The sequence below is a fragment of the Pteropus alecto genome, unplaced genomic scaffold (assembly GCF_000325575.1).
Source record: "Pteropus alecto unplaced genomic scaffold, ASM32557v1 scaffold72, whole genome shotgun sequence".
NCBI lineage: Eukaryota > Metazoa > Chordata > Mammalia > Chiroptera > Pteropodidae > Pteropus > Pteropus alecto.
The window spans coordinates 20,640,889-20,651,289 of NW_006436811.1; the positions used below are offsets into that span (position 1 = coordinate 20,640,889).

At 32.6% G+C, this 10,401-nt stretch overlaps 1 protein-coding gene across 1 annotated transcript in view; it reads left to right on the forward strand.

Annotated features, from left to right (window-relative positions):
• GPC5 (glypican 5) overlaps window positions 1-10,401 on the forward strand; it is a 1,125,293-nt gene that overhangs the window by 995,887 nt on the left and 119,005 nt on the right. The window lies entirely within an intron of this gene.

Genomic DNA, 10,401 nt, shown 5'->3' on the forward strand with positions numbered 1-10,401 from the left:
ATTGTGACATTGATTAACAAAGTTTAGTAAGTTTCAGGTGTACAATTTAGCAGTAAAACATACACACACACATTCACACACATATACATTCACACACATACATACACATACATACATATCTTTAAGTTAATCATAGACCCATAGTAAATCTGATGAGACGAATGTACCTCATTATTTTTTGCTACTGAAAATCATGAATTATGCTTAGTGCGCCTCAGCATTGTAGCATTTTGGTATAATGGCCGGATATCACTTTAGCCAGACTGACTCTTAGTTTTATAAGTTCACTGAGAAATCATCACAGGCATTCTCACCCACCCTAACCTCCTCCAAGTAACTCCTATTTTCTAGTTTTTAATGGGGAAGTGAACTTTAGAGAAAACTTTTGCTTGATTCCACATTAATCCTATGAAAAACTTTTTATTGTTAAGTTTCCCCTTTTTTCATCTCAGGATGTTGCTAATATAGAAGGTTATAAGCAATGAGTCTTTGCATGCCTTGTGCGATTTCTTTCTAGCTTAGTTTCTTCAGGCTGTTACTGCATGTTTGTTCCCAGCCTAAAATGTTTAGGTCAGTTCGAGGTCAGAATAGTGTATATCTTGTCTGAAATCAAATTCTACCATATGGCGAGAACTTTTTACAGTAAGGTTATTAAAGAATAACGGATTACATTTTAAATATTAAGACTAGCTTAATTAAATAATTTTCTTATTTCGTAAATGGAATTGGAGGCTAAGAAAGGATAAATTAAAAAGCAAATTCCAAATATAATTTGTCTTATTGATTTTGTGCCTAAATTTCAGTTTTCTTACATGGGGAAATAAGTTAAATCATTATTTTTGCTTTCATAGAAGTTTAAGTTCTAAAATTATGCTTTGTCAGAAATAAATTAATACTGCTTTTCCAGAATCAGAGTTTTCTCCTCAAAAATAAGTTATACTCTGTTTTTGTTTTTTATTCAACCCATATTTTTACTTAAGAAAATTTTAGCAGAAACTTCAGGAAAGAAATCATACCCACCAATTTGTTAACAAGCATCAAGCATTGCCTATTTTATCATTTTAGAGTGATGTATTTTCATACATATTTAAAATGCAGAGGCAGTGATCTATAGGCATTGGATTGTATCATTAGTCAGACTACATTTTCACAAATGCAACATAAAAGAGCTTCATATGTAAAACTATAGAATAGATTTTAACTCAAACCTTGGACAGAGTTTTATAAAGGTCAACTTAATAAATTCAACCACAGTATATACAGTTTTATCATCTTCCACAGTTGAAATTTAGATACTGAGTTATAGAAGATATATATATCATTTTACTATAAGAATCTGATTTTATTTTTATTTCTCATCTATTTATGACAACTACATTAGTGCCTGTTTCCTGGAATTATAATTTTTCTGTGAATTTACTACTAAACTGCCTAATGACATTAACTTTAAATACATATCAATTCTTCTATCCTTCTCTAATTTTGAAATGCTCAGAAACAGACAATTTACTTTCAGATTTGACCAGAATTAAAGCAAAAGTTAAGACATGAAAAAAATCCTTCCTTAAAACAAACAAATGGCATTAATTTGACAATTGCAAATCTAGGATTGATTTATGAGTATGTAAGGAACTCTGTTGGACTGTATCTAGTCAATTTATCTTTAGAGAGTACCTCTAGTGATATTAGATCTATTTTAACATTTGATACAGTTAATAATTCAATGTGTTGTGAGAGTGTATAAAAAATGTGTATATTATTCAAATTTCATGTTAAATGTTAACAAAGATTTAGTATTCAAACTAAAGAGATGAGAAACAATCAAAATAGAGCACCTCATCTGAATTATGAAATAATCTGAGAGAAATTTAGATTTTAAATAGAATGAAATTATTAGTTTTTATACTGTTTGTTAATCAGTTATTCCTAAAATAACCTGGAAGTATAACTTATGACTTCATTTTGAACTTCTTTTTTCAAATAATGATACATCCAATTAACAGTTTCCACTGACTTTTAAAGTGGCTGATCATGGGCTAGGTGATACGAATTTCCTGAAGTGACTGGATAATATCAAGTATATAGCACTGATGGACTATCCTGAATTTTGCCCTGGGCCAAATCTTCTAGTCTCTGACAAAAATCATTTTATTTTGTTTCATAAACTTCAGCTGCTTCACAGAAGAGCTAAAGGTTAGAGACAGAGCTCCAGGAGAGAGGGATAAACTGTAAAGTACCAGAAAAAAGTGATGCTTTTATTTGAATTCTCTCCCACCTCAGGTTTGATACTAAGTGCATTTATTCCACTCACCCTGCCCATCATGATGTCCTGAAACCATGGCACATGGTTTAAGGTTAACTGAAAACACCTTGCTTTACATGACTCGATCTTGTTTAACGTACCAAAAACCAATGCATTTATGCTTCTATTAACAGACGATCTGCTTAAGTAATTGAAAGAGAATGCTTATACTTGCTCTTTTCACCCAGTTATTTCCTTTCAGAACCGGGAGTTCTGAACTATTTCTTAATAAATGATAAAGCCTTTCAAAGATTAACTGTTTATTCTTGCACTTAAATGTGCTTTCTTTCTTGATATGGGATCACAGCTTGTTCCCCAGCATATGTTACTTGCTCTAGTTTCTTGGTTGAAAATCAGGTGTTGCACTGACAAGAGCTGAAGATCAGATTCCAAAACAAGGTCAAGCAATAAACAATGTGTTTTATTGGTGGTCTATTATATTTCTAAGACCCAATCAACAGGGCCAAGAAAAATTGAGATTGCTTCTGTAAAGATAAATTCTCTGTTCTAAATTAACTAACAAAGCCCCAAATACATTTATTTATGGAGATAAAGGGAAAAATACTTATTGTGAGAGCTATATTCCTAGAAATAAAGATGTCACCTGAAGTGCTATTGATAATAGAAAAATAAAATGTAAATATACTTTCTAACCATGTTTTCCCTTAATTGTAGAAATGCATTCAAACTCTTTATCATGATAAATAAACAAAAGATGTGGGACATCTATGTTTAAACCACTTTGGATTAACACAATTCGTAATGGCCATCATTAGGAGTTTATGCAGAACCCTGTTTTATGTCAACCACACTAAGATAAGATAGCCTAGGGTGCTATATTCATGCTCTTTGAAATGTGTGTGTAAACAGACACTTTTTCCATGTATCTGTTTTGTCATTTATTCTGCTGTGTAAACACTGTTATGAAATTTAGTCTAATCTTTTTTGGTTAATTCAAACATTTTCACTGTATTCAGATAAATGTAACCAAAGCCAGATGTTGGTCTCTGCACTAAGAGAGCTCATTTAATGTAAACACAATTGTTCCTCCATTTCTCTTTTCAGTCCAGATGTTGCAGTTGTTCACAGTGCTTTTCCCTTTGCCTCATCACAGACCTCCCAGAAATCGAGAGCCTCCTTTCCATGCAATTTATGTGTGGGAGTCTACCTTTGAATTCCTATTATGCCTCACAACCTCCATTATAATGTTCCAAGTGGCTCCACTCAATCTTGGCAGAAATCCTAAGCAATCCATCTCTTTATTATCTACTGTCTTCTTTATGGATTCTCAATTCAGTAGACACTTCTTCAGGCTTCATTTGCTGTGCAGAATTCTGCTACCCACCTTCTCACTTGTGAAAAGAAACATGCTTGTAATGGATTCTGCTGACTCTCTATTCATTTTCAAGACTTCATTGGAGATGGTCTTCTTTATACACCAGCCTCCTGGACAAATGCCTCTTCCATCCTTTATCTGCCATTCCTGTATCTTTTAATCACCATATCTCTGCATCTTCACCTTTTCTAACAGACATTTTTTTCCATCTTTTCCCATCAGTCTCTTTTTATACTTCAAATAAAAATATGTTTGTCAATGCTTTACATTTTCATCTTCTGTGTTTTTCGTTTGATAACACTTGTTATTTTTTCATGGTCTAATTTAATTCTTTGGACTGCAATATTCTAAGAAAGTAGCAAAGAATAAGATAATTTCTAGTATATTACCTTTTAGGACTACTTACCTTATGCATAGCTTTTCTCTCAATGCCCTATTTGCCATAGGTATTTATTTGTATCGACAAATTGATTTCTTTATCATTGTAAAACCAAAGACAGTTTCTTTCTCTTCCAGGTGGCTCTAGGAAAGATTGATGGGCATGTCTGTCTTGATGAAATATGTCACCCCACAGATGACTTTAATTTGCTTAGATCCTATCTTGTTAATTTCTTTTAAATTTATATATAGTTTTCTTGATCATTTAACTGATCTTGAAGGTACAGAAATAGATATAAAAATGAACATGTTGTTTTTCGATTCCTTATGAGACAGCCAGTACATTCCAAGTTTATTTCTGAAGAATGTATTTAACGAAAACATTTAGATTTAGTGGGCTAAAATTCAGAATCCATTCAGTATGAAAAACAAAAGAAAATCTCAGCATTTATTATATTAAAATAGTTTCCTCTTCCAGGAAAAAAGGAAATAGGAAGTTAAATGTTGACACTTATAGAATATAGCATTGTCTGTTATTATTTTAAAATTCAACCTCTATCTTAAAATTTTCCCAGAATAGGCTTAAATAGCCATGTTACATAATTATACTGTTCTACCTTCTAAATACCAATTTTGACATTTCTATGTATATTTAAATCTTGAATCATTTTAATTCATACTTTGCAGTTTTCACACATTGCATTTTTAATTGGAAAGGAAGTTAGAGATTACATAGTTTAATTCTTTGATTTTACAGTTGTAGAAACTAGGAACTGGAGATAATAAGTTTTAGTGACTTAAATCAGGTCACATATCTAGTTAAAAGCAGTACGAGGGTAAAGAGTTAATTTACCAATCCTCTAGAAAAGCTATTTCTAGAACACTACCCCAGTATTCAATATTGTCCCAGTTTGGTGCTTTGCTATCTACAGCTCCGTCTGTACATTCCACACACAATCTACCTGCACAACATTCCCTGCATAGCCTAGATGCTGTTTGTTTTTCTGTTCCCTTCACTCGAAGTCCCCTTCTTCCCTTGAGCATCCTCACAGGCTGTTCATCCTTTGGTTTTGGCCATGTCTCTACATGGCTTTCAGTTTTGCTCAGTTGTGATTTTCTTAGGGACTTTCTCTGAATTCTCTAAGATGACGTAGGAACGTGTTCTAACATTCTGCGCATCCACTACACAAATTATCATGTTTCCCGTGTCTATTCTACCTCTAGTCCTGTACTATTCAGTACGGCATCTACTAGCTACATGTGTCTATTAAGCATTTGAAATGTGGCTAATACAAATTGAGATGTGCTGTGAATGTAAACCACATATTTAATATTTAGTTTAAAAAAGTAAAATATACTATTGTGTAATAATTGGATATGTTGGGTTAAATGAAATATATTCTTAAAATTATTTTTACCTGTTTCTTTTTCATTTTTTAAAATGTAGCTACTAGAAAATTTAATATTACATATGTGGCTTGACTTATTATTCTATTGGACAGTACTGCTGTAGACCATAAATTTATTAATGGTCTCTTGAAATGACCAAGCTTTTTTATTTTTTAAACCTATCACCTGAGGCTTTGGCAGTTAGCTGATAGGTCACTAATTGTTGATGTTGATTGCTATAGTTTCAGATGTTGCTTGAATTGCTCTACTCACAAAGGTAATACATGAAAGTCTTGGAACCTAGGTCTTCTGATCTACCCCACAATACGTTTTCACCACAAATCAATTTATTATAGTGGGTGACACCATGTTTTTCTAAGTTATACGTTCAAAATAAATTGAATTCTTTTTGTTAAAGTGGATGGCCACTTCAAAAGAAACCAGTCTTAAAACTCAAAATGATTTCCATTTTATGTATAGCTTAGACAAGGTCTACATATTAAGTATACTAAAAATATTTTTCACTTAGTGTGTCACAGGACACAAAAATAAAATATAAACTAGTTATAGCCACTTTGGTTTTCTTCCTGACTTACAGTATAAAGATGTTGAGGATAAATTACCTGGTTTCTTAGTAATTCTGGTAGGAGTGCTACATTATATGCTGAAACAAAGGGTAGCCTTGTATCCTTCCTCACTACTCTCTACCTATTGGTTCCCCTATTATTATATCTTGCATTAGGGTGGTACATTTGTTATCCTTGATGAGCCAATATTGATACATTGTTATTAACTAAAGTTCATAGTTACATTAGGGTTCACTCTTTCTTTTATACATTCTGTGGGTTTTAACAAATATATGACAGCATATATGATACAGAGTAGTTTCACTGTCCTAAAAATCACCTGTTTTTCATCTATTCATCCCTCCCTCCATCCCTCCTTAGCTCCTGGAAACATTGATCTTTTTTACTATATCCATAGTTTTGCCTTTTCCAGAATTATATAGTTGAAATCATATAGTATGTAGCCTTTTCTACTGGCTTCTTTCACTTAGCAATATGTGCTTATGTTTCCTCTGTATCTGTTGATGGCTTGATAGCTCATTTTGTTTTATTAATAAATAATATCTCATTGTATGACTGTACCATAGTTTATTTGCTAAAGACATGTTGGTTGTTTCCAGGTTTTAGCAATTATGAATAAAGCTGAATAAACATTCACCTGAAGGTGTGTGAGTGACCATAAGTTTTCAAGTCATTTGTGTAAATCCCAAAGTGCAAGATTGCTGTACCATACCCTGAGTATGTTTAGCTTTATAAGAAATTGTCAAATTATTTTCCAAAGTGGCTGGACCATTTTGCATTATCACCAGCAGTGAATGAGAACTGCTGTTACTCCACATCCCTGGCAGGATTTGGTGTTGTCAGTGTTCTGGATTGTGGCCATTCTAATAGGTGTGAAATGGTATCTCACCATTTTAATTTGCAATTCAATAATGACGTGTATGTTGAGTATATTTTTATATGCATATTTGCCATCTTTGTGTCTTCTTTGGTGAGTGTCTGGTCAGGTCTTTTGCCCATTTTTAAATGAGTCATATTGCTATTTTTTAAGAATTTTATGTGTATTTTTAGATACTGATAACATATATGTGTTTTGCAAATATTTCCTCCCAGTCTGTACCTTGTTATTTCATTCTCTGAACAGTGTCTTTTATGGATGAGAAGTTTTTAATTTTAATAATGTCCACTTTATCAATTTTTATTTTATTTCATGGGTTGCGCGCTTGGTGTTGTATCTAAGAAACAAACCTAAGTTCACTTAGATTCTCTCCTGTGCTATCTTCTAGTAGTTTTATAGTTTTGCATTTTACATTAAGATCTATGATTCATTTTGAGTTTTTATAGAAGGTATGAAGGCTGTGTTTACATTTATTTTTTATGTGGTTGTCCAATTATTCCAGCACCATTTGTTGATAAAACTCTCTTTTCTCCATTGTATTGCCTTTGCCCCTTTTCCAAAGATCACAAAGGTAACTCATGAACGTCTGGGCTCTCCATTCTGTTGATCTATTTGTCTATTCTTTTGCAGTTCCGTACTCTCTTGATTACTGTAGCTTTATAAAAAGTCTTGAATTTGGGTAGTTTCATTTCTCCAACTTTGTTCTTCTCCTTCAACATTTTGTTAGCTATTGGTTTTGTTATTTTTTGTTTTTTGTTTTTTTTGTTTGTTTGTTGTTTTGCCTTTCCGTATAAACTTTGTAATGTTTGTTGATATCTAGAAAATCTGGCTGGGGTTAGGTGTTTCTCTTCCCCAAGGTCCGTTAGACTATGGTGAAATAGTTTCTCTTTTTAGAAAAGCATACCATTTCTCTTTCAAGTGCAGACATTGTTAGAAAGAATGGAATAATCTGGGATTATTTCATACTAGCTACTTTTTCCCTCCTTCTACCACAATAAGGTCATTTTTCTCTGATCGTCATTGTGAAAAGCTGGTAGGGATCCTGGAGGTAGAACTCACAGAAGTGTAATGGTCCCCCTAAGACTAAGATGCCATGTAGTTTTTAACTCTCATTCTTGTCTACACCAGGCCTCCATCAATTCATCAATTATGGTTGGGTTTCCTATCCCGGTAATGGTTCTCAGGCAGATTTTTGCTCATGAGCTTCTGTTCCAATAATTTGTGTTTCTCTGTATTTTTTCCTGTCTATCTCTCCAGTTAGAGGGACAATAGTGTCTATGACCTCAGTTCCTAGATGGATCTAAGAAGAGTTGTTGATTTTCAGCTTGTTTAGCTTTTTTCTGCCATATAATTAAGAGTATGATTTCCAAGCTCCTTGCCTATTGGACCTGAAGCCAGAAGTCTCCACATATATTTTTAAGTCATTCAACTTTTAATGCTTTCTTTGCTCCTCGTACATATGGGCACATAAGTATGATAATAACAAAGTATGATAATAATTTATAAACAGGGCTAGAGGAAGTTAATGACAGAGGGTAGATCATATATGAATATCACATATTTAGGTTTATTGCTGTCTCACAGGAATGAGATAACAAAAGCAATGGTGCCCACTGAAATGTTTTGGGCTTCAGAATAGTATGATTTGAGCTATAAGAATATTAAGAATACTTTAGTGTGGTGTCATAAAAGCCGAAGAGTTCTTAAAATATCAAATACTATTAATATGTGTTCACTTTTGATCAGTTTCAGTATATAATGAAAGTTTGATTGAAAGAGCTTTAAGGAATGAGAATTATGAAATGGAAATAGTACTGTGTACTCCTGCAAAATATTTTAAATTCTAAAAAGAAAGCAGCCTAACAAGCATGTTTGTGATCCTTTTTTCTATAAACATTCCCTTAAAATGCTCAACAACCAAAACAAGGGTATTATTGGTGGAGCCTTAGAAGAGATACTCCCATATATCCAAAGTTAAGAAGTTTCTAGATGAGAGATTTGTCTCAGGGTCTCATTACTTCCACGGGGAGGTAAGCCAAGGGCCCAAGAGCCACGGAGACCATAGCAAAGACTGCAAATTCAAAAATGTCTTTGAGATCCTAAAGAGATTGATGGAAAAATAAAGTCACCTTGATATAACATAAGAAAATAATTTAAATTAAAGTAAATCTCATAAGCTTCCAGACAAATAGAACAAATTACTGATAACAGAAAAAAGTATCAAACCTTATCTAAGGAAAATCCCAGGAATAATATTTTAACCTCATGAAAATGAGCAAAAATTAATAAATGAAAGATCTGAAGATGGGTAAAGAAAAAAAATATTATAAAATAATATTAGACAAAAAAAATTATATAAATGATGTCGATGACCTGGAATTATAATAATCATATCCAAAAAAGGTTTCTTGAATTTGGAGGGCTATACTACAATGAGCAACCCAGTGATTGACAAAAGAAGTAGAGATGGGGTGATTATGTGAAAATGTGTTGTGGGGGACAGAGAAAGGATAAAAACACTACAAAAATTTGTTATTGATATGACTATACAGAGGGACCCAATTCTAATTTTGTCTGGGAGCACAACTTTAATTTTGATTACTTAGTAGAAATATATAACATTGACCGTGACTATTAAAGACCAAAAGAATACTAGTGATCTAGATACCTAGAAATAAAGAAATAAATTATTCTCCTCTAATCCACTTTCAAAAGATACTTTCTACTTGGTCACAAATGGAACCTTACATTAAGAGTTTTCAAAAACTAGAAATTTTATAACCCACATTCATGTACCATAATCCAATAAATTAAAAAAATTAATATGACATATTTCAGTTTCATCTTAAAATCTTTCACACCATCAACCTTACTACTGTTTTGAGCTTCTCTCATCATTTTTTCTTCTTTCAAACACCAAACTTTAACAATTTTTACTTACAGTATTTGGATATTTTCTTATTACTGTTGTACTTAGATTTTTTAAAATTAGGGGTAGCCATTAAATTTTATCAAATATGTTGATTTGTATCCATTGATTTTATTCCTTTGATTTGTTGATCAGCTTTCCTCTTAATTCATTTAATTCTCATGTAAATTTGAAAGTTCTATTTTACATATCCATGTATAATTCAAGAAGAAAAAGTAGAGAGGAAAATTGAGAAATTTTGTCCTTAAAATAATGCCAGATCTAGAGGATAATTTGCATCTTAAAGAATGAATGGACTTAGTCCATCAGTCCCTAATACATTCAAAGCCGGCTTGCACTATTTACTGAAGAATGGTTTGATGTGCCAATTAACTCATCTGTATTTCTCTACTATTTTGGTCTTCAGTGTTCTAATAACCCACTTGTTTGCTCTTGGATGCTGTCTACTTCACTCACTGTTTCCTGACATGACCATTTGGTTCCTAGTTCTTTCTCATTCTGAGAGTTTGTTCCCAACTCCAATTTTGCTCCCAGCTGCTTGTCTGGTAAATGATTTTACTCACTTTTCCTGAGGTTTTCCAGTAACCAATCTCTTCTGCTTTT